The sequence below is a fragment of the Sapajus apella genome, unplaced genomic scaffold (assembly GCF_009761245.1).
Source record: "Sapajus apella isolate SASKATOON/1434 unplaced genomic scaffold, GSC_monkey_1.0 scaffold74, whole genome shotgun sequence".
Taxonomy (NCBI): domain Eukaryota; kingdom Metazoa; phylum Chordata; class Mammalia; order Primates; family Cebidae; genus Sapajus; species Sapajus apella.
In genome coordinates, this window is record NW_022437014.1 from 2,141,240 (window position 1) to 2,168,876 (window position 27,637).

The 27,637-nt window shown below is 42.3% G+C and overlaps 1 long non-coding RNA gene across 1 annotated transcript in view; it reads right to left on the reverse strand.

The window, feature by feature from the left end:
- Positions 1-13,408, reverse strand: part of LOC116532011 — a 28,104-nt gene extending 14,696 nt beyond the window's left edge. The window contains exons 1-2 of the long non-coding RNA XR_004260674.1: positions 13,398-13,408; positions 1,091-1,099 (exon numbers count right to left, since the gene is read on the reverse strand). This is a non-coding gene — a long non-coding RNA (uncharacterized LOC116532011). The remainder of the gene's footprint in view (positions 1-1,090; positions 1,100-13,397) is intronic.
- Positions 13,409-27,637: the final 14,229 nt, after the last annotated feature.

A 27,637-nucleotide genomic window follows, 5' to 3' on the forward strand; every position in this document is an offset into this window, starting at 1 on the left:
CCAACTGTTGGTGAAGTTGTATGAGAGCAACTGGAACTCCTCTACATAGCTGGTAGAAATAAAAATTGATAGAGACATTTTAGAAACATTTGGCAGTATTTACTGAAGCTAAACATATACCTTCCTTATGGCCCAGCCATTCCACTCCTAGAATTGAGTAGATATGACATGTGCAAGATTATTCACAGCAGTTTTATTCATGATAACCAAAAAATGGAAATAATCCACATGTCCATCAATAGTAAAATGAATAAACTGTTGTATATGCATTCATTAAAATACTACACAGTATATATTACGTATGGTATATATAATATAAAAGTACAAACTAATTATATATATGGCACCAATGAATCACACATACATATTCAGCAAAAAACGCAGATGTACAAGAGTACAGATTGTATGATCTTATCCATATGAGTTCAAGTGCAAGCGTAACTAGCGCATGGCAACTGAAGTTAGAACAGGGGTTACCTGCGAGGAGGGCTTCTGGGGAGCTAGAAATGTTCTATATCTTGATCTGTTGGTGTCTCCAGGTAGGTGTAAATATTCATCAAGTTTTGATGTAAAAATTAATCAAGCTTTACACTTAAGACTAGTGCACTTTACTGGATATATGTCATATCTCAGTAAAAAGTAAAAAAATAAAATGAATGTCTTGCCAGAGTTGGAAAGCCCCGTTCTAGAGCCTCTGGCATCAAAAGGGTATTTAACAAAAGGCCACACTCTGCCTGGTTTATGGAATGTACCTTGTCTCTCTTGTTTCTCTGAAGTCCTTCTTTCAATGGTCTGCCATGAAAATGCCTTCCTGTGTCATTCATGCCCCTTGGTCTGGGGGCAATGGGAAGGAGTGAATTAAATGCTCTAAATATTAACATACTTGCAAACTTCCATTTTTACTTATAAGAATTTCTTATGCAATAATACCACTGGAAAAGATAACTCAAATCCAACATTTATCTGTGTATCTTCCTTTTCTGTGATATTTTCTTTTCTATTTTATTTATTTATTTATTTATTTTGAGCCGAAGCTTCACTCCTGTTGCTTAGGCTGGAGTGTAATGGTGCGATCTTGGCTCACCACAACCTCCACCTCCTGTGTTCTCCTGCCTCAGCCTCCCGAGTAGCTGGGATTACAATGTATGAGCCACCACACCCAGCTAATTTTGTATTTTTAGTAGAGACAGGGTTTCTCCATGTTGGTCATGATGGTCTCGAACTCCCGACCTCAGGTGATCCACCTGCCACAGCCTCCCAAAGTGCTGGGATTACAGGTGTGAGCCACCACATCTGGCTTGCCTGTGATATTTTCTAAACTGTAATACAGATAATACATTGCTTTTTTCATATTGTACAGTGAAGAGGTTCCTTGGCATCCTAGGCTGAAAGTGAAATTCATTTAAAAATATCTCCCCCTGCCTTCAAATGATGGTCACAGCTATCTGACGGGAAGCCAATTACATTACAGCCCTGCTCCGGTACATCTTAATAGAATGCTATACCTCAGCAGGGAACCAGAGTGCGGCTGCCACTCCTGGCCCAAGGCTGGCAGAGGCTTCTCAGCCCTACCAATGCCAGTATCTGAAATAAAAGCAAGCAGTTAAATCTTCCCTTCCGATTGAAGTTTCCCATCCGGTTTCTAGAATGAATTAAAATCCCACTCAAGATTGAGATTATAAAATTATTAAGATTTCCAGTATTTATGTTGGAACTTTTTTTTTCATGTAATACGTTCGTCTCTGATCCTAGAAAATACTCTATTCTTTATTTTGACAATAATAATCACAAACTACTCTATACAAAGCAAGATTTTAAAGCAAGTTAAGGTCCACCTTTTATCCTAATGGGATTTATCAGGGACACATGACATCTGCAAAAGGAAATACATTATGGTACAAAGTACATCAAGGATATGTATATATTTTAAAAGGGAGTTCAAACAAAGTGGCCTGAAGGTTCGGAGTGGCTGGGATCACTTATGATTAGGAAGAAATAACCAGACACGCCCCCTTGCCAGTCTCTGCCCATGCCATATTTACATAAAGAGCAGTTAGAGGGCAAGAATGATGGAAAAGCAACTGAAACCCTACTGGATCCTCTGGGAGAATGTCAAAGGAAATACAAGAGATTGGCTGCAGCAAATCCCATCCTCCTCCATGTCTCTCTGTCTCCCATGCACTCTGGCTAGAGAGTGGGAGAGGCTGCGATGACTCCAGACCAATTGCAGAAGATGCTCTTGTCCTGTAACGATGGCTTAGGTCAGCCTCTACTGTAGCCCTTTGATGTTGTTCCTCCCCCTTTCTCTCCATTCACCAAAACAATAAAAAGTGAGATCTGGAGCTTAGATGGTACTGATGATGTGATTAGTCTGAGCATTGCATCTTCATTTAATTTTCATTGCCACCCTCTAAGTTGGATGTAACTCATGTGCAAGTTACAGATGAAGAAACCAAAGCACAGAGGAGTCAAGTAGCATGACATATTCTCCGAGCTGGTGTATGGTGCACCCAGAACCTTATCCTGGACTCCAAGCCCATGCTGAGATTGTAAGTGTGAGCTCCATGGAAGCTTTCTCCAAAGACAGCCCTCTGGACTGTAGCTGTCCAGGGCACTGCTGCTGAAGAAAGATGTCCATGACCACAGGAGCTCACACTTAACAATCCATACTCTCACTTAGCCTCAAAGTATTTGATGTTAGTATGTTGTCTTCAACTTTTATTTATACCTATTCGTGTCTGTGTGCCTGCCATCTCTTTACCCCTATCATAAGCTATTGAGGACAGAGACTATGACTTCCAGGACCCGCCAGGAATCTGATATTGTCAGGCTGCCTTGATCAGAGTATGGGTTCAATAAACACCTGATTCCCTTTCCCATATTCCCTCTTGCTGCCAGTACCTAGCACAGTGCTATACACATACTTGGTACTCCAAAACTATTACATAAATTGAAGACAGTAAGGACACAAATTTATTTCAGAATTTTAGGCATAAGTTCTACACACCACGTTCATTTCTCTATATTTTGCATATTTTGTGCTGCAAAACAAATAATAAATAATGGCAGGAAGGCTTATTACAGAACTTTCAGATGAATTATGGTAGACTAATAGCAATCTTGCCCCAAAGCATCATCTGATCTAATGCATTTGTATGATTACTCTCAGCCTTTGAGTGACTTTAAATCATGCTTTTCTTTCTGTCTCTTAGTAAGAGCAATCATTAATCTGTTCATGGAGCAAGACAAATGGAACTGGAAAAATAAGACTCACATGCCACAGAATATGACTAATGATCAGAAAGAGAGACTAGCAATACCCACAGAGGTCTGCCCTCAGCTCACAATTCATTCCCTTAGCTCATCCCCACTCGCCTTCACCACATGGTCTGTGTGCTTGGGGATCTGTGCTCTGTCACACGTAGCAGGAGCTGCTGGGTCTCCTGCCCAGACTCTGCTGCTGTAAATCATCGCTCCTCAGAGCAGAGTGTTGTGTGCCAAGATTGGAATTGCCAGTATGCAGAATCCAGCAGACAAGATTCTGCCTTAGACTTCTCCTTTGGATCTGAAAAATGCCCTTGTAAAAAGGGTATTTCAGTGTTGGGAGTCCAAGGCTTGATAAGATGAGGATTGCAGCATCATGACTAAGTCAGGTAAATGGACCCTCAGATGACCATGAGATTATCTTACAGGTCATGGGATGTGGGTTCCCACCTTACAGAAACAGGGGTTCTGTGATCGGAGGAGCCCTTCAGAAGGTAAAGAAGCACTTAGACACCTCCCCTGAAATATCCCTTGTTAATCAATTAAGTCAAGGCATTTTGGTGCAATGATGATTCCTTAGGGATTATATATATTACTTCTCCTCATCTCCTCTGCCCTGCAGCCTAAACCCTAGGCCTCTCCTGACTTCTTGGCGTTTTGCACCAAACTAAGAGCTAAATCCACTTAATACTACTACTAATTAACATTTATGAAGCACTTACTAAAGCCAGGCACTGTTCCAGCTCTTTGTATTAGCTTATTTAATTCTCACAACTACTCTGTAAGGTAGGATGTATATTTCCCTGTAATTTATGGTTGAACAAATGGAAGCACAGTGAAGTTTGGTAACTTGCTCAAGCTCAAAGAGTAGGTAAGTAGTAGAGTTGACATTCAAACCTAGATAAGCATAGCCCTGAAGTCCACTCCTTAAACTCTATAATATGCTGAGAAAGAACAGTAGGTAAAGATGTCAGAAGACTCAGGCAGAGGCATGTAAAGGGAGAGGGAGAAGATTGCCACAGCTTCTAGTAGCCACTCCTCGCTCCCAAAGATGGAGTCCATATGGGCTGGGTCTGTGACTTGCTTTGACCAATAGAATGTAGCAGAAGTGACATTGTGTATGTTAGAGGCCTAAGCTTTCAGAAATACAATAGTTTCTGCTTTTTCCCTTTAGAAACCAGTGTAGGAAAGTTTAGGTTGTCCTGCTGGAGAGAGAGGCCATGCGGAGAAGCCCTGGAGGATGAGACAGCTCACAGAGCAAGAGGCCATGTGGAGAAGGCCTGGAGGTGGCATGCCTCATGAGCAATAGGCCACACACAGAAGGCCTGGAGGATGAGTCACCTTGTGAAGCGACAGGCCACATGGAGAAGCCCTGGAGGGTTAGAAGCCTCATGGAGCAAGAGGCCATGTACAGAAGTCCTGGAAGTGAGATGCCTCATGAAGCGAGATGCCTTGTGGAGCAAGAGACCATGTGGAAGAACACTGGGACTCACCAGCTGATAGCACAAAGATCCCCTTGTGTGAGAGAGGCCTTCATGAACTTCCCATCCAGCCCAGCTGCAGCCACATGGAGCCATAGGTGTGACCACAAGTGAGACCAACAAAAGAACTGCCCTGTCACCCTGAGAAGTGTTAGAAATGCAAGGCACTAAGTTTTGGGGTAGTTTGTTACATAGCAGCAGATAACTGATACAGATGGCTTGAATTACTTGACCTCAAAGCTCTTGCTTACCCTGAAAGTTGATGGCTCAGTAAAGTTGAAATAAACACATTTGGCTGAAACAGAGATGGTGTCGGAAAAGACCAGAAGGTAAGGCTAGGGCAAGATAAGGAGGGATTTCAGTGCCACGGTAAGGACTGTGAACTTCAACTGGTAGGTTCTGAAGCTGTCCAAGGAGGAAGTGCATGAGAAGATAGTTTTTTAGGAGGACCCGCCTCGCAGCAGCATATAGATCAGACATATGGGCATACACAGCAGATGTGAGAGAGAAGGAGGCATGGAGACCTGATTGCTGAGCCAAAAAGATGCAGCTGAAAATTATGGAGCAACAAGCTACTGAATGCAGAATTAAACATTCAGTCTTCAAGACACAGATGTAAGCTGCTTTCACTACAGCCTTCTCTGTATCAACTCTTCATTTTTTACAACTATGGTGTTTTTACTTTGAAATATTTGTGAGAGAATATATGGTATGTGGTTAAGAGCCTGAGACGTGAAATAAAAAAACCCTAGCTTTCCATCCCTTCTCTCACCTTCCAGCTGTGTAACTCTGGGCAAGTTACTGAGCCTTGCTGGATCCTAGCTTCTTCATCTGTGTAATGGATGTAATGATACTTGTCTCACAGGGGTCATACAAAGATAAAAAGAGACTATATCTGATGCGTTTACTTTTGGTAAGTGGCTAAGTGCTCAAGCAACACAAATACTCAGATGATTACTTGTGTTTCATGTAACAGTCCAGGTTGGGAGTTTTGGGTTGAAGGTGGGATGGCTCTTTTTCACATCTTCTTGAAAGAATTCATGGTAAGAGCTGTCTTCACTGTATCCCTTCCAAGGCTATTCTGGCCACTGCCATTCCAGAAAGAAGAGGAGAAAACAGCATAAAGGAGCCCACCTAAAATGTTTTAGGGGGTAGGCCCAGAAATGGCACATGCTTCTACTTGCATTCCATTGGCAAGAACACACGGCTCATCAGCTGCCCACGGGGCTAAGAATCCCAGCTAGAATTCCATCCAGTAGAAGACAGAGGGGAGAGAAGAGCAGGGTATTGGTTAGCGTCACAGAGTTGCTAAACCAACCTGATTGCATGTATCTACCACCAGATCACATGCCATTCCAGTTCAATCATCATCCCTTGGGATGTGGCCTCGGCATCATAATTTGTAAAATCTCCTGAAGTAAGTCTAATGTGTAGCAAAGTTTGAGAACCACTGGCTTAAGCCCCCATTACGTGGTTTTTCTATTGCTTGCAGCTGAAATCATTTCTAACTTATAGATTTTCAGGAGTGGTGCTTCTCAGCCTTGTATGGACATTAGAATCACCTGGAAATGTTTAAAACCATTCAAGCCTGGGCAACGTGGTGAAACCACATCTCTACAAAAAATTTAAAAATTAGCCTGGTGTGGTGGTGTACCTGTGGTTGTAGCTACTTGGGGGGCCAAGGTGAGAGGATCATTGAGACCAGGAGGTTGAGGCTGCAGTGAGCTGCGATCATGCTACTGCAGTCCAGTCTGGGGGACAGAGCAAGTTCTTGTCTCAAAACAAAACAAAACAAAAAAACATTTTAATGGCAGGCCAGGCATGGTGGGCCAGTAATGCAGGTATTACTGTTGTAATCCCAGCACTTCGGGAGGCTAAGGTGGGAGGATTGACTTAGATCAAGAGTTCAAGACCAGCCTGGGGAACATAGTGAGACCCTCATCTCTTAAAAAAATAATTAGTGGGCATGACATTTGGGAGGCTGATACAGAATGATCAGTCAGAAGGTTGAGGCTGCAGTGAGCCGTGATCATACTACTGCACTCCAGCCTGGACAACAGAGCGAGACCCATTCTCTAAATAAATGAATAAACAAACTTCAATGCCCAGGCTGTACTGAAGACCAATTATACCAGAGTTTCTAGGGGTGAGACTCAAGCATCTGTAATTTTTAAATCTCTCCAGGTGATTCTGATGTGTAGACAAGTTTAGGAACCATCATGCTCAAAAAATGGTTAAATTGTTGAAACTTACCTCCTGCACACCTCTCTGTCTTATGGGTTAAGACTGCACTTCTCAGCCTGGCACAGTGGCTCATGCCTGTAATCCCAACACTTTGGGGGACTGAGGCAAGGGGATCTCTTGTGTTCAGGAGTTGGAGGCTGGCCTAGATAACACAGTGAGACCTCATCTCTACTAAAAATTTTAAAATTAGCCACACCTGAAGTCCCAGCTACTCAGGAGGCTAAGGCAGGAGGATCTCTGAGAGATGGAGGCTGCAGTGAGACATGATCTGGAACCCGGCCTCATGATAGAGCAAGATCCTGTAAAAAAAAACTGCACTTCTCAAACTGTAATGAGTATAGGAACTTTCTGGGGTCCTTGTTAAAATGCAGACTCTGATTCAGTAGGTCTAGGGTGGTACCTGAGATTCTGCATTTCTAACAGGCTGTCATGGGAGGCTGACCTACTAGTTTACGGTCTACACTTTGCATAGCAAGGGGTTAAGCAACCATAAGGAGTCCTGTAACTCTAAGTTACAACTTAGCAGTTATTTACATGAATAAACATGTTTGATATACTTTCTTGCACTTTCCTTCAAGGGAACTATTATCCCATAAAATATAATAAATACTTGCGTATTTCAAGCTGTCTAGAGGGCTGTTCAAATTGGTCCGTGAGTTATCTCAAAAAAGAAACAGTCCTCTCTCAGTACCCAAGTGGAATTGGTTCCAGGACCTCCATGGATACCAAAATCCACAGATGCTCAAGTGCTGGATAGAAAATGTTGTATTATTTGCATATAATCTATATACATCTTTCTGTATACTTTAAATCATCTCTGGATTACTTAAAAATACCTAATACAATGTAAGTGCTATAGAAATAGTTGTTATGCTGTATTTCGTTTTTATTTGCATTTTTATTGTTGTATTATTTTCTATTAATTTTTCCCCAATATTTTTGATCTGCAGCTGATTGACTCCATAAATGTGAAACTGATGGAAACAGAGGGCCAGCTGTATTTGACAGATATCCTCTCTTTGAGGAAAAATGCCTTGGTCTTTTGTCCAAGGAAGTTAGAAAACTGTAGGCAGAGAAACTCTGTGTCACCATTTTTTTTTATTTTAAACTAAATTTTCTCACTTTAACACAGTTATCTGACTTTAAACTAATAGCAAAGTGCTGACAATAACTTCTAGAAGAAAATGCAGGAATACTTTCTTAAAGGGTACACAAAATGAGTACAAACCACAAAGGAAAGGGATACATTTCACTATCCTGGAATTAAAACTTCTGTGCATCTAAAGCTCGTCAAAACTGAAAACAGAAGCAATATCAATTTTCTCTTATCCCATTCTTTCTTGAATTTCCTCCAAGCTTGAGCTTACCAAAGTCTGATGACTTGCCCTGTGAGAAACCCAGTGTTTAATGCAAGGTTTCAGCTAACTTTCCTTTATTCTCCTAAAGCTGTGTTCTCTTGATTTACAGAATATCTATCACTGCTCTTTTCTTACTACCTTTTTAAAAAGAAATACCATATGCACATACTTAAAATTGATTTGTATTTAGGGACTTATAAATGAAAAAAAACAAAGCTCATTTCTGCTCCTCACCTCTTCTGATGCCTGTTCCCCAGTGACAACTGCTTTCTACTCTTTAGCCTTTTCTTGCAATGTTTAAGTGAATAATATTCTTTTTATTTTTTGGCTGGGGTGTGGTGGCTTATGCCTGTAATTCCAGCGCTTTGGAGGCCAAGAAAGGGGGATTTCTTGAACCCAGGAGGTAGAGACCAGCCTGGGCAACATGGTGAAACCTCACCTCTACAAAAGATATAAAAATTAGTCGGGTGTGGTGGTGCATACCTGTAGTCCCAGCTCCATGCTAGGCTGGGGTGGAAGGATTGATTTAGCCCAGCAGGTGGAGGCTGCTGTGAGCCTTGATCAGGCCACTGCACTCCAGCCTAGGTGACACAGTGAGACTCTGTCTCAGAAAAAAAAAAATTATATATATGTGCATATATATATATATATATATGTGTGTGTGTGTGTGTGTCACTTTTAGATATCTGGCAAAGATAGGATCTGCCATATCTCCTCCTTGTTATAGAAAAGTCTTTCTCTTTGCAATAAATAAGTATTCTGTACAATATTATCTGGTCTCTCTGCAGCCTGTCACCTGTTACCTAGTAAGTAGTTTTATTAATGGCATTCATTGATCCCTTCTTGCCTTAATCAGTTATTACATTGGGGTTGCAAATGGTTATTTTTCTATCTATGTTCACAATTTCTTATCCAGCATGTTTTCTTTCATTGTTTCTATTAATATTAGCCAATATGTTGGCATTCATTGTACTCATTATTTTTTTTGGGGGCCCTTTGAGCTGGTTCCTGTAATATTTTGATATGATCCCATTGGTTCTTGAGTATTTCCTTAATTTCTGGAACAATAAGATGTGACGACTCGCCTGTACCCTACCTGCCCTAGATATAAACCTAGCCACTTCCACCAAAGAGTCTTAATACCTTTTGGTAGAGAATGCTTTTTTGGTTGTCTTATTATAAAAGTAACGCATGCTTATTGTAGAAAAAATGGAAGCTATAAAGAAGAAAATAAAAACCATATATTTCTCTAGCATCTAGAGCTAGCCTCTCTTAATTTATTACTTATTTCCAGGCTTTTTTCTGTTAAAAAAATAGAGATTCCTCCTCTTCTACTTCTTCCTTGCTAGGTGAGCATGGGAATGTTATTTAACTGCTCATAACTTACTTTTCTTATCTATAAGATGAGATTAATAATAGTTTCTCCTATATAGCATTGCTTTGGCAATTAAGTAATAAAGTGTTTATTACAGAGTCTAGCACATAGTAAGGTCTCAATGACACTATTAGAATTATCATGTCAGGTCAGAATGGTGAATAGGATTTGAGCTAACGTTAATGGGAAAGGAGGATTTAGTCTTATGGTAGCAAGACAGACGGGCATTAGGAAAGAAAAAGTCATAGCACAAGGTCTATTGAGCAAACCTGTTTAGTCAGAGTTACGAAGATTAGATAAAATTGCTGTCATGGCTGGGTACAGTGACTTATGCCTATAATCCTAGGATTTTGGGAGGCTGAGGTTGGAGGATTACTTGAGCCCAGGAGGTCAAGGCCGCAGTGAGCCATGATCACGCCATCGCAGTCCAGCCTGGGTGACAGAGCAAGATGTCTCAAAAAAAAAAAAAAAAAGTTGCTCTTCGCCAGTCATGGTGGCTTACGTCTACAATTTCAGCACTTTGGGAGGCCGAGGCAGGCATATCACTTGAGGCAGGGAGTACAAAACCAGCCAGGCCAACATGGCAAAACCCCATTTTTACTAAAAATGCAAGAATTAGCTGGGTGTGATGGCAAGCACCTGTAGTCCCAGCTACTTGGGAGGCTGAGGTGGGAGGATTGCATCTCCCTGGTTTCAAACTCTCTTTACTCTGTGTCCTCTTTCAGATCTAATAAGTTTAGTTTTTATTTTATATATTGATTTATTCTTAGATACAGGGTCCACTGTGTCTCCCATGCTGGAGTGCAGTGGTGAGATCACAGCTCACTGCAGCCTCAACCTCCCGGGCTCAAGTGATCTTCCTGCTTCAGCCTTCCAAGTAGCTGGGACTACAAGTGTGAGCCACCATGCCTGGCTAGTTCTTTATTTTTCATAGAGATGGGGTCTTGCTTTGTTGCCCAGGCTTGTCTCAAACACCTGAGCTTAAGTGATCCTCCCATCTCAGCCTTCCAAGGTGCTGGGATTACAGGCATAAACCACTGCACAGGAACCAGATCTGATAAATTTCCTGAAGGTACCCTGGGCATATTAACATGGTTATAAAGTGTCAGGCATGTCCATACAACACTTCTAGCTGTGTGACTACAAAAAAATACCTTCTTCATTATTTAGAATAAGAATTACAGCAATATATATATATATAGTATAAGGTCATTGTAAGAACAAACGCTGTCATGTATGTAGCACCTAACACCATGCCAGCCAGTCTTATCTTCAGGACAAACAACAAACAGTAGTGTTTATTTACAATGATACAGCTGAGGCTGAAAACCTTTCTAGTTTCAGCATTCGGAAACCCTTGCCCCGCCGCCCATCACTATAGTGTTTCTTATTAAATTTGTAAGCTAGAATCTCCATCAGATACATTGCCTTAAATGTGCAGAACATACATATTAAAAAGGAACCTGCTGTCTGTTCCCACCACAGGCATCCATGCAATTCATCCAATTATTCCTCAAGCATGTACTGAGCGTTTGACTATGCTTCACGGTGTTGGACTCTGGGCATTCACAGAAGATGAACACATCTCACAAAAGGTGAAAATGTTTAAATCATCTGGGATAGAGAACATTCAGTGTTGAAAGTCAGAATACATGTTTGGTTATAATACTGGTTATTAAGCAAGTAGAAAATTAAAGTAAATACCAGAATTCAGCCCTTTAAGAAGACGTATCTTCTAGAGAACCTCAAAGGCAAGGTGGGCATTTGATGGCTTTATCTAGGAGCATACACTCCGGGTTCACCGTGAGCAGGTGAGAGACATGGCTACACCTCTGAAATACTGCAAGTTCATTTTTGAAGTATTTGTCATAGTGAAAATTTCCCTTCACCCCCTCGCAGGGCGTGACAGGGGAGTGGCTCCCTTCTTCAGTGCCCTGCAGCTCAAACCCCTAGGACAAGCATGCAAACTGGTAGGTTGTGGGGAGCGTGGGCTGCAACCCCATGGCAGCGTCTAAGGTTGAGTGTTTACAGTCCCTGAAGCCCCAGTGGTTGTGTGTTACAGTGTGTTCTTTCAGCTCAGCCATCCGCATGCGGCTTGTGTTCATCAGCTCAATTAGACCCTCTGCCTTATCGCAAGGACAGAGGGCTTTCTATATCCTGGGGTTCTTGCCTAGTGTACTGGAAAAATCTGACCATACATTGGCTTGGAGGACGAGTGCGAGGTTTTATTGAGTGGTGGAAGTAGCTCTCAGCAGATGGATGGGAAGCCAGAGGGGGATGGAGTGGGAAGGGGTCTTCCCTGGAGTTGGGCCACTGGGCATCTGCGTGGTTCCACCATTGATGGCCTGCCATTGTTTGTTGGCGTGTTTTTCTGCCAGTGTGTTCCTCTCAACATCCAGCTGCTTGTGTGTGTGCCCACTAGGGTCTCTCGGGTTTTTGTGGGCACAGGACTGGGGGGCATGGTGGGCCAGGGTGGTCTTGGAAAATGCAACATTTGGGCATGTAAACAGGAGTGCCTGTCCTCACTTAGGTCCATGGGAGGGTGGAGCCCTCACCAGGGTCACCGCCCTTCTCTACACAGCACCTCCCTGCCCCCCTTCTGTATCAAAAGCAATGATGAAAGACTCACGCGGCCATCTTTTCAGAAGCATGTGGCACAGTCTCCATGTCTGGAGCCAATGGTGAACGTTTAAATTCTGGGTCCCCAAGCAATATTTTGGGAAGGGCCCTCCTCTATCCCACAGCTTCTAAAAATATTCTGTGCTTATAGTATTGGCTCTGGTTTTGAGGACGTGTTTCTGGATAATTCAGTGACCTCAGACAGGCTACTCCAAGTCTCCCTGGACCACCTGCATAGTTCAACCATATTCAGCAATGAGCAGTTAGAAAAAGAATAACTGGGATGAGGGGAGGGAAGAAGAAATAAAAATGCTGTTTTGGCATTTCTAAGATAATGAGCTAAGCCACTTGCTTAGCCCCCTTCACTTATCCATTAAACACATAGTTTTAAGTCCTTTTTACAGCCTAATGAACCTGCAACATCTGAAGGCATTCCCCTTCTTGGGACAGTTATTCAGAGACACAGAAATAATGGCTCCTGCCAACCACAGACCATGCACAGGCATCTCCACCTTTATGATCCCAGAGGGGACTGGGAGAGGGTTGGAGGTCACAGAGGGCATCAGCCTATGAAACACCAACTGCAGCAGCCCCAGCTCCTGTCATGAAATAATCCACTGTTCTGTCTTTCTCAAGTCTTATTGGAAGTGAGAATATTATTTTTCATTGGCTCATTTACCCTAAGATCCCATGAGGGAAAAGATAATCTGATTATTGGCTCGATTTCTGTACCCTACTTAGGGACACAAGTTTAATAAATCAGGGCATTCTTCTAGTTGGGTCAGATTGACCAGGGTAGCAAACACTTGCTTCAGGACACGTTTTAGGCTAAGCCGTGATCTGTATCGAAAGCTTCTATTTTCAAGGGAGAAGAAATATCTTCAGTTTTTGTAAAGATGCTTTCAGCGATGAGTAACAAAAACTTCAACTCAAACTGGATTAAAAATAAAGAATTTGGCGGGTTGTTGTGGCTCATGCTTGTAATCCCAGCACTTTGGGAGGCCAAGGCGGGAGGACTGCTTGAGCCTAGGAGGTTGAGACCAGCCTTGGCAACACAGGGAGACCCCCATCCCTACAAAAAATTGAAAAATTGTCTGTGCTTGGTGGTGCACGCCTGTGATCCCAACTACTTGGAAGGCTGAGGTGGGAGTTTCCGTTGAGGCTGCAGTGAGCTGTGATTATACCATGGCACTCCAGCCTGGGTGGAGTAAGACCCTGTCTCAAAAAGAAATAAAAAAAAATAAATTTACATTGCTTGAGAACAGAAAATACAGGGGCAAAGCAGGCATCAAGGCTGGCTGATTCAGCACAGCAAGAATGTCAACAAGATCCAGGTTATTTTTGCCTCTTCACCCCACCATCTTCTGTGTCAGCCTCGTCCTCAGGGAAGTAGGATGCAACAGTTTCACATAGCAAACCTGGACACGTTTTAGGCTAAACCGTGATCTGTATCGAAATATCCACAGGAGCGAGAGAGAGACACTCTTTCTGCTGCTGTATCATGGGAACCTTGTCCCTGATGCCCATCAGGTTTCATCCTCACTCTATGCTTCATTGTTTTCTTAATTCAACACTGGCATGGGAAATGAAATTAAATTACCCTTGGCCATCAATGCCACCCTCAACCTAGAGATGGGGTCAGTTTCACCTGAGGCACCTAGCTGAGTGAGAAAGGCATGGAGGGTTGAAAAAATTGGGGTTCTTCTAATGTAGACGTCATGGGAGTGGATGCTGCCTGGGTAGATTACATTTAATTGCAGGAAACAGAAAACCTGACTTATAAGTGGCTTAAGCCAAAAAATTATTTCTCTCTCATAATATAAATTATTGCCTCCACTGGCTGCTTGATGATGTCATGGTCAGCAACCTGGGGAGGCTCTTGACCTTTCCCTCATTCTTGTAACCTTGTGGTCCCAAGGTGGGCTTCGAGTTTCATACATCATGTTTGGATTCAAAGCAGAAAAAAGGGGGAAGGGGTATGGACTGTATAAAACATTATGTAAAATGTGCTGGAATCTGAGGGGCATATGCAGAAGCAGGTTTAATCTCTCCTCCTTACAAGGGTCAACTATTTACATGGGGAGGAAAAACACACTCCGCAACTACACCCCAATGTCAGTACCAAGAGCAGCACGCAAATGACTATTACAGGTACTCAGAAGCATCACAATAGAACGGAAGTTGCAGCTGCCTATACCCACATCTGGCCTACCTGCCTGCTGTGTCACAGTCTGGCTGCATTACTAGGTTCGCGTTAGCACCAAGAAAGCATGCAGAAATCATGGCGGGCACACTGGAAGTGAGCAGATTTGTGTCTATTTGTCCTTTAAGTGGACGCCACTTTTCTGTCGGGAGCACAGATCAATGTGTCAGACAGAGCCTTAGGATGACAATATTGTCCTGGCAGGGATCCAGGGCAGCTGGGGATGGAGAGCATTTAATGGGTCCAGAACAGAACAGTTGAGGTGTGACTGGATGTGACAGAGGACAGCACCTCTTTGACAATGACATTATCTGAGCTGGGGTGTGCTCTCGGCTCACGTTTCAGATGTCCAGGCATCTGCTGCTGGCTGCCATTCAGTTGACATATTACATTTTGTGAAGATAAGTTTAGAAGAAGTTGATAGAAAAGAAGGTCACTAATTGAGTGTTGCTGTGTTTCCCGTAACATTTTAAATTTGGTTCAGGGCAGAAACGATCTCGGCCTTTCCTTTATATCATTACCCTAATCCCCAGCACATGGTGGTTTCCTCCTGACTCTGGTGGAATATGCCTAGACCTTAACAACCCCAACAACACCACACCACTCATGCAACCCTGCATTCTTCCCCATCTCTCCAGCTGGCATCCCGCCTTGTTTTCCCCTCACACAGATTTAATAGGTGCTCTGAGCCCCGCAGCGTGCTTCAGTTCTATTCTGTGCACTCGCTGTGGCGCTTGGCACCATTAACTGCAGCGCTCTCTGCCTTGACTTCTGCACTGGGAAGTTACTATCCTACTTACAAATCTTTAAAAAAAAATCACATCTGACCATTGTGTTAATTTTTATTTTTCACCTAAAATGAGATTAAAGACTTCAGCATTTTTAAATTGTCATTTATAAATTGGCTTTGTATAATAACTTGTTTATGCCCTTTGGGATATCATTTTTATAGAAACGTTACCATTTTCCATAGCGATTTAGATAAGTTCTCAATATCAGAACATTAACTTTTTTATTGATATTTGTCACAAATATTTTTCCTAGCTTAGTGTTTACTCTTTAATTTTCTTAATGATTATCTTTATACGTAGGAGATTTTACTGTTTATGTAGTCAATCCAATATTTTCCTTGATGGTTTCCTCTATTGATTTTAACCTTAGATAGGGCCTCTCTGTCTATAAATCAAATATTTACCTACCTTTCCTTTCACGATTTTTATTTTTTGTTGTACTTTTACATTTAAAGCTTTTATCCACTTGAGTATTTTTTGGCATGTCATGCGAATAAAAAAATCTAACTTGGTTTTTTTCTCCTGAGAGTTAAGCAGTTGAGTAACCATCATTTTTATAACATTATAATATTTTGCACTGAATTGCATTTCAAGACAAGATTGCTAAAAGGAGGCCAGGATAATGTTTCTGATGAAGTAAAACTTATAATGTAATTTAGGACGTGGGTAAAGGCTATGGCATCCCAGGGGGTGGAAACAGGGTGGGCCAAGTATGCGTTAGGCCTTGGAAGCAGGATTGAGTTGTATTTCTGGAAATATCTTTGGCTGGTGCAGGTGCAAATAAAAAAAAAAAAAAAAAGCAGGAGTGTGGTTATGGAATCTCTCAGGCCCAGGAGCATTCACACATACAAAAGATTGATTTAGCAATGCCTAGATATGATGTTGCCACTTACATTTCTGTGGAGGTCTATAAATACGATGAGATGGGAGTCAGAGAGAGCAGATGGGGAAGATGTTATTCTAATTCGCATCATTTCATACCCGGACCTCAATCCTGACCTTATGTTAAACAATGACTCATTTCTCTGCAAATTGCTGTTTTAAAGAATATAGAAACTCTATATAAACGGAATGAAAATTTATCTGCAAAATTCTAGGCTGCCTTAATTAATGTGTGCAGTTCCTAAGTTTATTTGAAAGTCAGGGGTGACTTTTCAATAGGAGAGGAATCACTAATGAGGCCATTCCCTTCACCATGGCTGTGGACCAAGAGTGTCCGGACACATGACAGTTTGTCTGCCTTTGCTTAACAGATCTGGATTTTGTCTGGAAACTCAAGTACAAGACCTAGCACCACTTGCGAAGGACCTCTGCTTTGCTTTAGTAGGCCAGGGTAAGCTACGTATGCATGGCCCCAGGAAATATACCTTGTTCCCTTTTTAGTTATAATATAATGACTTGACTTCTCATAATATCAGCATTGCCATGCAGAACTGAGGACATACAGGAAGAAAAGATAAGAGAGAGGGAGACAGAACATATTGCAGCTGCACACACACACACACACACACACACACACACACACACTTGGCTCAGCTTTACGATGAGATCTTGACTTAGAAATGAAACAATCTTGTAATTCATGCAATTTATGAAACAGACCAAAAGGCATCACTAAATAAGTAGTTGTTACGGAAACATAACAAATCCTTAAGTTACCCAGCCACAGCCTCCATGTGGCTATACAGGCTATGTAGCCTATGCAAACAACCAAGATTTATCTCAAAAAAAAAAATGGTAGAATATTCAACCTGGAAGCAACTCAAAACCATATTGTAGTGCAACTCCTTTGTGTTACATTTTGAAGTTTTCAACTTGATTTCACAACATTTTTCTTTAACATTTACTACTTGTTTCCTAATGACCATTTCTCAGCTTGTTTTTCTAGCCAGCTTACACATTCCTTGAGCACAGAGGCTGCGTCACCTCCTCCTGCCCACAAGCCTGGCTCATTGCCTTGCACACAAAAGATGCTCATGCAGAGAGGATAAGGTTGGTGCTTCACGTGCACCTTTCAGTGCAATCCCTGACAAGAAAGTACTGCCAGTGCATTCATTCTGTATTGTTTGATGGCCCTTAAGGATGAACAAGGCAAGCCTGAATTATAATAATACATGATGCTGGCAAAATTCACTGGCACCAGGCAAAAAAACGAGTTAGCTGCCTTGTGTTTCAAGAATGACATTTTATTTTAGGCTTGTCCAGGTCTCCGGCTTTTCTCACCTTGGGAAGAACAAGTGAGAACAGAGAAATGCAGACTTTTTGGTCTGGGTGTTTATGCCAGTTTCTTGTAGCAGTCTGTTCCAGCACAGGTTCACCATTGGCATGAACTTCTCAAAGCCCCCCGGAGCCTCTTCTCTCAGAGTGTTGTCTTTACCCATGTTTTTAAAATAGTGCTTACAAATGGAAATTTCATTCACTGGTGATTTAGAAAACTATGAGCTGTTAACTTTTTAAAATAGTTTTTATTGAGGTATAAATAAAATAATCCAGCTTTAGAGCATTTCTAGTCACCTCAAAATGTATCCTCATGCCTGTTTGTAGTAAATCCTGGCTCCCACCCCCAGCCCTAGGCAAATGCTGACCTGTTTCTGTCTCTACACATTGCCTTTCCTGAACACTTCATGTAAATGGAATCATACATACGACGTGCTGTTTTATATATCTGGCCTCCTTCACATAGCATAGTGTTTTTGAAGTTTACCTCTGTTGTAGTCTGAATCAGTAGTTTTTTTCATTTCAATTGTTGAATATTATTTTGCTGTATGGATTTACCACATTTTGTTGGTCAATTCTTCAGCTGATGGATATTTGGAAAGTTTCCAGTTTGGTTTATGATGAATCATCCTCCCATGGACATTCACATCTGTGTCTTTATGTTGTAGATATGTTTTTGTTTCTCTTGTAAAAATTCCTAGGAGTGGGACTGTTGGGCCATACAATAAGTTTGTGTTAAACTTTTTAAGAAATGAGCAGTCTGGGCATGGTGGCTCACACCTGTAATCCCAGCACTTTGGGAGTCCGAGGCAGGCAGATCATGAAATCAGGAGTTCAAGACCAGCCTGGCCAATATGGTGAAACTCTGTCTCTACTAAAAATACAAAAATTGGCTGGGCATGGTGGCATGAGCCTATAGTCCCAGCTGCTCAGGAGGCTGAGGCAGAAGAATCACTTGAACTTGGGAGACGGAGGTTGCAGTGAGCCCAGATCCTGCCACTGCACTCCAGCCTGGACGACAGAGTGAGGCTCCATCTAAAAAAAATAAAAATAAAAAATAAAAACCAAAGAAACCACCAAACTGTTTTTCAAAGAAGCTGTATCATTTTGCATTCCTACCAGCATTGCACAAAGCGTCTAATTCCTCCACATCCTCGCCAATATGTGGTATTGTTTGTCTGTTTGATAATGGCCATTCTACTGGGTATGGAATGGCATCTCGTTGTGGTTTTAATTTGCATTATCCTAATGACTGATGATATTGAACATATTTTCATGCTCTTCCATTCCTATATCTTTTTTGATGCAATGTCTACTCATGTCTTTTTCCCATTTAAAAAAATTGGATTATTTTCTTATTTTTGAGTCGTAAGAGTTCTTTGTGTAGTCTAAATACAAGTTCTTTATCAGATGTATGATTTGAAATGCCTTCTCTCAGTTTATGGCTCATCTTTTCATTTTCTTAATGGTGTCCTTTGAAACCCAAAAGTCTTTTAACTTTGATAAGATCCAGTGTATTATTTCTTTTATGCATCATGCTTTTAATACTGTTTCTATATTATGTCAAAATAAGAAATTTTATATCAATACCATATTTAATATTATGTATAAAATATAATTTTATATGAATGTGTTCATTATTATATTAAGTATGCTATGAGGAAAATTAATACCAAAGTTTTATCCATTATTCCTCCTGACCTACTTTGTATTTTAATTTTGTTTTTTTTTTTTTGAGACAGAGTCTGGGTCTGTTACCCAGGCTGGAGTGCAGTGGTGTGATCTCAGCTCCCAGTAACCTTCACCTCTTGGGCTCAACCCATCCTCTAGCCTCAGCCTCCTGAGGGGCTGGGACTACAGGTGTGTGCCACCACACCCATCAGTTTTTTTTTTCTTTTTGCATTTTTGGTAGAAACAGGGTTTCATCATGTTGGCCAGGCTAGTCTCAAACTCCTGGGCTCAAGCGATCCACCCATCTCAGCTTCCCAAAGTGCTGGGATTATAGGTGTGAGCCACTGCATCCAGCCCTATTTTGTATTTTGAATAGAAGCAATAGTGGTGATGGGATTTGTACTCCAAGCCTTACCATCAAGCAGTATTCCCATGCAGCAAATCTGAACATGTATCCTTTGCATCTAAAATAAAAGTTGAAATGTTTTTAAAAAGAAGCAGTGGTGGCACTCTGTTTTAGATTAACATTAATGTTTTCAAAGCCACAGTGAAAGAAATCAACTACATAGCACCTTAGAACTGGAGATCCAATCTGACAGGTGGGCCACATTACTAATAATGCAAGCACACTTCCTATACAAAATTTTATTTAATTGTATTAGTTGAGCAAACAGAACTACACCGACACTCTTCTGTCTGCCTTGTTCCTTCTTGTACTCTGCTTCCTGTTTGTGTTTTTGTCATTTTCCTGTGTGTGTGTGTGTGTGAATGTGATTTGCTTTCCTGCCTTTGCTGGAGTTGTCACCATGTGGATAGGAGACCCTCAAAGCCCCAGACAACTGGTTTCCCAAAGGGTTGCTGGATTTGCTGCTTTTTCGTTGTGCTGACAAGAACTACGTGCCTGCCTTTGTTGAGTGGTAAATACGTGTTGGAAGCAAAAGCATCACAGATATAATGCTTTATGCTGTTGCTGGGGCAGCTTTCTCATTAATGCTTAGCGCACTGAGCAAAGAAGCCGGGTTCCAGAAATAAAGAGAAGTGTGCTGTTGACAGCATGAGCAGAGTCCCCTTTTTACATGGCAAGAAAGAAAGAGAGAAAGATCTTAATTCTGAATACCAAATTAAAAAGCCTTTAAAGGAGGCATCTGGAAAGATTTACTCCTCCTTCTGAATCAGCCATCAGTGGGCAGCAGGCTCTGAGAAATGATGCTAGCTTGTGTATAAGACAGTGATAGGAAAAGGGGGAGCGTTAGAGTCTAGAGAGGCTGAGGGTTGCAGGAGGGGCTGCCGAGCCAGCAAGAGCAGATGGCTGAAGGTACCGTGGCCCTTCCTATCTGCAGGTTCCCAGACAGGGATCGAAAACTAGATACTAAATAAATAATGACAAGACAACAATTTAAAAAATACAAATTTTGAAAAGGGAAGGTTACAACTATTTATGTAAGATTAGCCTTGCATTAGGTGTTATAAGTAATCTAGAGACTATTTGAAGTAGTTGGAGGATGTGCATAGATTATATGCAGATTCTAAGTCAGTTTCCCTCAGGGACTTGAGCATCTGCAGATTTTGGTATTGGTGGTTGGGAGGCGGGGTGGTCTCCAGAACCAATCCCCCACCTCATGAATGCTGAGGAGCAACTGTATGCATGCCATTAATCATTCTGAGTGCAGTGACGCAGGCGGCAGAATGGAGGTGGTGACCTGAAACAGGGACACCTGATCCTCTGAGATGGAGGGATAAGAGGGAAGAAAGGGTGTGGCTGCAGATAAATTAGTTATTTGGATGGAGTAAATTATGGAAAGAGATCACAACTGATGGGACCCATTTTACTTGCTGAAGCAGGAGAGGAGATATTCTGAAGAGTTCAAAAGGGTGAATTAGAATGGCAAAGTTTTGGAATTATCAGTGAAGGAAAAACACAAGAAACCAAGGATAAAAGGCCTATCAATAAGCACAGCTAGGATTAGGCACAGATGAGATGGCTATGAGGTTTTCTCCAGCCATACTTGATATCTCGTACTTAGGCGCCATGAGATGAGTTGACACAGATCCGAGGTTTCCTGGGGGAAGGAGTGAGGCTGACACAATGATACAGGTGGGAGGTGTAGTTCGGGTAATTCACCACGCCTTCCAAGGCAGGTAGGAAAGGAAGGGAGGCTAGACGGTGACAGCAGCAGTACCCTAACTTATCTGTATGTAGAATCATCTGGGGATCTTTTAAAAGCTTCACAGGCCAAGCCACATCCCAGGTGAATTAATCACAATCCCTAGGAGTAGGACACGGGCACAGATGTCAATACTCTTCAAAGCCCTCCAGGTAACTCTAACAGGAAGACAAGTTTGAAAAATATTGGGCACTACACGAGAACAGTGCTTCTCAAAGTGTAGTCCCCCAACCAGCAATATCAATATCACCTGGGAACTTGTTAGAATTGCAAACTCTTGAGCTCTGCTCTAGACCTATCGAACCAGAAATTCTGGGAGCCAGGATTCAGCCATCTGTCTTAACAAGCCTTCCAGGTGATCCTGATACCTGCTAAAGTTGGACAATCACTGAATTAGGAGGAAAAGAAGGAATCCTGGTCCTGGTGATCCCTCCGAGAACAGACGTAGCGAGAAAGCTAGTGGTAATTTTTGATGTCATGCAGTTCCTGGCCGTAACTAGCTCAGCTTTGAGCCTTGAAAAGGTCAAGGAATTAAAGCACTGATGAGTGTGCTGGATGTTCATCCACGCATATGTTTAAATATCCTGGAATTACACACAGTGGAAAAGCAGCAGCATGGAGCTGGGTGAATCCTGAGTCCAACCTGTGCCTCCGTTATAGGGGCGTGCAGGGGAAACAGCAGCCTCCAATGGAGAGGGAAGCGAGGAGAAGGTGTGCCTTCAGGGAAAGGTAGGCTTCAACGGATGGTGGTGGAACGATACTGCAAAGAGAAAAACGCTGAAGTGTTTATTCTCTGTGGGGTGGTGGCTTAAGAGGGAAGGGCGGAAAGAGTAAAGAGCGTGGAGAGAGAGGCTGAGTGGGAGGACTCAGGAGGGAGCATAAAGCTGCAGAAGATGCGAGAATAATCCGGAATAAATGTTTGGGTGTAGAAGGTGGGGGAGGGCAAGCACCATTTGCTTTGGGGGTGGTGGCCATGGTTTCTCGAGATAAGAGGCCTTGGTAGAACTGACTAACTTCCTCACCGTGAGTTATTTGGTGCCATTGTGGCTGATTGTGCCAGACAGTCCTGCCACCATCCCCAGGGGAGCTGAGTCACTGTGTGGTGAAAGCCACAGTCTCCGGCAAGGTGCTTTGTGCTGGGCAGGGAAGCTGTAGGGACTGGGGAAGCCGTCTCAAGGTGAACAGGAGGTGACAGAGAGCCTGGTCTGTGGTGAGCGCTTTCAGGTGGGCAACTTTCCCACTTCCAGAGCTCTGGGTGGTTTCCCCAGGAAGGAGCTGCGCCTGCCTGAAAATGGCTCCTGGGCACAATGGTTATCATAAAGGAAAGCAGGATCAGAAGAACCTTGACAACCTTTTAATATTGCTTATCCTAGCTCTGACTGATAAGGGGGCAGGAGGGAAAAAGGAGGAAGGAATAAATCAAGGAGATTATTACAAAATAACAAGGCGATAATCACAAAAGCAGAAGAACGCATGTCCTTTTCACTGGCTGAGTGGTTGGCCTATGATTCCTGTCTGACTTATGGCCACACTGATGATTCTGGAATGCATTTGGCCCAGGTGTGAGTTACACATCCTAATGGCTGCAAGATGTAGCTTAGTTTGCAGACCCATCAAACCGCTTGGGCTGGTCTAAGGCCGGGCTGTGAAGCTGGCAGAATTTGCTTCTGACTCCACTGTTTTCAGGCCGCTTCATCTCCTCCAGAAATTCTTCTCCTTGGTTTCTCCTGACCCTATGGCCCTGGCCTTACCCTTCAGGAACACCCCAGGGGCTTAGGGCTGGGGACAGCAGAGGCTTACCCCCACTACCTCCCCCCTGCCTGACAGTGTGATGTGCAGGCCTTACAGGCCCCTCTCTCTGAGGATACTAGCTCTCCTCCACCATCGCACTCCCCAAACACTCTTGTCACCATTCTTAGAAATGCCAGGGTCCATAGTAATGATGCTTTTGATTCCTCGTTGCTTAGGAATAATATTCACAATATATAACAAGTGGGCAAAGGCCCTGACTGGTAGAGCAGACGGCAGCTGTGAACATCTCAGTAAAGCAGCAAGGCACTTGCTGGCCGAACAGCTGCATTCTCCTACCCGCCCAGCCTTTCGGCCCTCCAGTGACCTGGTCTTCCTCTGCCTCAGCTGTCCCCTCCTAGGGATGGTTATCTAGACTTGTTACCATCCGTGGTAGCCCTTTCTCAATCATCATCTGCTGGCTGTCCAGCTTATCTCCCCAACTCCAAAAGTTCTTTAAATCCAGCAGTTCTTGGACACATCTGCAAGCTATTGATAATACCACCTTTCGTTCTCCCTTACAAGGCCCCCAAACCCTTATTCTCGCCTTACCTAGCTGATTCCAGAGCTCATCATCTTTACCACATCCTCATCTCACTTGTCTTTCTTTTGCTCCAGGGCACTCACATGTCAACCCCCATCCCAGCTAAGCCCAATTCATCACCTACTACAGACCTGCATTTGCCTGCCTGCTATTTCCTACCACCTTGTAAGTAAAAGCCCTATCTTGATCTGTTGCCCTCTACAGGCCCATTCCCCTGCTCCCGTTTAGATAAAATCCTTAAAAAGAAGTATCTATCTACACTGTCTCCAATTCCTTCCCTCCCATTCTCCATTAAACTCATTCTTATCAGGATTTCACCTCCACCCCTCCAATCCTGCTCTCATCAAGATTACCAGAGACATCCACTGCTAAACCTAATGGTCACTTCTCAGTGTTTATCTTAACTGACCTATGTTCCTAGTTGATCTTCCCCTACTTCTTGAAGCACTTGATTCTTCTGATTTTTCAGGATTTCTCACTCTGCTGGGTTTCCTTCTCTACAATTAGCCATTCCTTTGTAGAGTTTTTTCTGGTTCTTTTTCATCTTATTGATTTCAAAATAGTAGAGTACTCCAGAGCTCTGTCTTTGGACCTTTCTGTACTCTCTTATTGAGCTCATCTCCTCTAGTGGCTTTTAATACCGTCTTTGTCCTCATGACTCCCAGGTTTATATTTCTAGCAAAGACCCTTCATCTGGACCCCAGTCTGAAATGTCAGTTACCCGTTGGACATCTCCACTAGATGGTTCGTATTTAACATGTCCAAAGTGGAACTCCTGATCTTACCTTCAAACTGTTCCTCCTGCACTTCTCCCAGCTCAGCAAATAACGACCCTATATATCCTTCCAATTAATTACTCAAGCCAAAAAGCAGAGTCAATTGGTGTCTTCTTTTCGCTCACACATTCCGCATCAAATCCATAGCAAACTTTGTTGGCTCAACTTTTAATATATATTTGGCCACTAACCACTTCTCATCACTTCTTCTACTGTGATCCAAGCTGCCAATGTTTCTGACCTGAATTATTGAAATAGCTTCTTAATAAGCCTCCTTGATTTCATCATTGCCGCCCTTCCAGTCAAGTCTCATTCCCGCAGCAAAAGTGCACGTTTTCAAACATGAGATTATGCAGTTCCTCCTCTAAAATCCTCCAAAAATTGTCCATTTCACGCAAAATTTTAGTTCCAAAGCAAATAGTTAAAATGGCTGATAAAGCCCGACAACACGATCTGTTTCTCTGCCCTCTTCCTCCCCGACCTTATGTCCTACCTCTGTCTCCTTTACTCATGCCACGCAATGGCCTCCTTGCTAGCCCACAAACCCACCAGGCATGCTCCAGCCTCAAGTCCTGTGTATACTTGCCATGTCCTCTGCCTGAAATGCTGCTCCTCCAGATCTCTGCATTGCTAGTTCCCCAACTCCAAAAATTATTTAACTGCAACAGCTTTAGTGTCACATTCCCAGAGGCCCCCGCACTTAATATTCCTGTAAACCTCCTCCTGCTTTGTGTTAGCACAGCCTATCCTCCTTCCCTTTAAAAACATTTTTTGCCAACACCTAGTTATTATCTAACCTACTGTATTTATTACATGTCTCCCCCAATAGAATATAATCTCCAGGAAGACCAGACAGGAATGATTGCCTGTGTAGATCCCTGCATAGTCCCAGTACTTAGAACAGTGTCTGGCACATATGCCGTGCTCAATAAATATTTTTCAAATGAAAGGACGACATAAATGAAAAGGACAGCAAGGGTAGCCCTGATCCATAAAATCTAGACTGTCAGTATCAGAAACCACAAGCAATAAGGAGAACTATGGTAATAAAAAGGGGTCACGAAAGAGCAGTATGTGGTTTGGGCAACCAGTTCTGAGAGAAGGAAGGAAAAACTCATTTCTTTGTAGTCGTTAGAAATTACCTGGCACTTTTTCCTTCTCATCTCATGGTCTGTAAGAAAGTGGACTTCAAAACAAAATTCACGTTTGATATCACTGGAGAAGCCCTGCTATAATTGAATTACTTCGTGACCAATGCTAGCATAGTGTTATTTTCAAAAATAAATCACAGTCTAACATCTAAAATGTAATTTAAAATATTTGATGAAGTCTCATAAAGTGATATCAAGGGGAAATACATTATAAAATATGCAGCATAATTCCTTAAAGTTCTCTTCACTGTCAAAAGTATTATTTTCAAAATTTAAAAAGAGAATTCTTATACAAATACATAGTGAGCATGTGTCAAAGTTTTATTTTAACTCAATAAAATGATAGGGAGGCTGGGTATAGCAGCTTGTGCCTGTAATCCCAGCACTTTGAGAGACCAAGGTGGGAGGATCACTTGAGCCCAGGAGTTCGACTCCAGCTTGGACAACATGGCGAGACCCTGTCTGAACAAAAAATACAAAAATTAGGTATGGTGGCATACATTTGTGGTTTCAGCTACTTGGGGGTAGTTGGGGGAGGATCACTTGAGTCCAGGAGTTCAAGACTGCAGTAAGCCATGATTATGCCACTGCACTCCAGCCTGGGCAACAGTGAGATCCCGTTTAAAAAAAAAAAAAAAAGATGGTAAAGCTACTTCAAATGATAATAATGTAATATATGTATAGTCAATAAAGGCAAAAATAATTGCAGAAATATGATTGTTAATTAGATGCAAAACTATTACAGGGCAATAAACCGCAATCTTTGGGGTTACCTTTTCTACTTTTAGAAATAATTTGCATCTCTATAGGGCAAAAATTATTCTCTCTTAGTGTCTTAGCTGGGCTGCCATAACAAAATACTGTAGACTGGGTTGCTTGAATAATAGAAATTTATTCTCTCACAGTTCTCAGAGTTCAGAGGTCCAAGATCAAGGTGACAGCATGATCAGTTTCTGTTGAGGGTTCTCTTTCTGGATTTCAGATGGCTGCCTTCTCCCTGTGTCCTCAAAAGGCAGACAAGGAAAGCAAGCTCTCTGATGTCTTTTCTTAAAAGGGCACGAATTCCACTATAAGGGCCCCAGCCTCATGACCTCACATAAACTTAATTACCTCTCAAAGATTTCATATCCAGTTACCATCACATTGAAGATGAGAGCTTCAAGATATGAATTAAGGGGTTGTAGACACAGAGCATAGCAATAGGCAAAAATGGTCTAATTAATACCTGTTAGTAACTCAGACAATTTTACACACTTCTGAATTCAGATGTCCCTTAGGCCTACTAGACAGGGTCCTCATATAACAAGGAAGGTACACAATCATCTATTTTGCCTTTCAGAGGTTGGAAAAATTTTCTCAATCTTACCAACTTATTTCTCCATAGACCTAGTCAAGATTCAAGTTTATGGGGCCTGAAGCTTATACAATTTGGGGATGGGGGCAATTGTCTGCAAGAAGAAGGATATATAATGAATATGTATATTCATTCTGTATCTGAGGTCTGAGGGATTTGGAAGGGGTCAGTGCCAGTGAGAATTTCATGGAAAATCTACCTCTGGTGCCTCTTCATTGCAATTTTCGTATCACCCCCAAATCTCTCTTCTAAATATTCTATGAAAATCTTCATCTTTAATGGGCTCTTTCCTCTTTCAACTTTTTCCAGTCCCTCTTGGTTTATGAATTTCTTCTAATGTAAATCACTTTGCCCTCTCTAGGTGTCTGCCAGTTCATCTAGTTCTTGCAACCCATTATCTTTTCAGGACGAGGCAAAGAGTCCTCCTTAGAACCTGTAGTAGGGTAAGACTGTGAATACAAACATATGACAGTATTTGCTCCATTACACTTACTCTTTAGGAAAAGTCCAAATGCCTGTTCACACTAAGTTGAGATGCCAGATAACGCTTAATGAGGACCATCCTAAGGAATTTTTAACAGTGCTCAAGAGGGATGAGCACTGTTAAAATCAAAGGGATGAAAATTGTAATTTGCC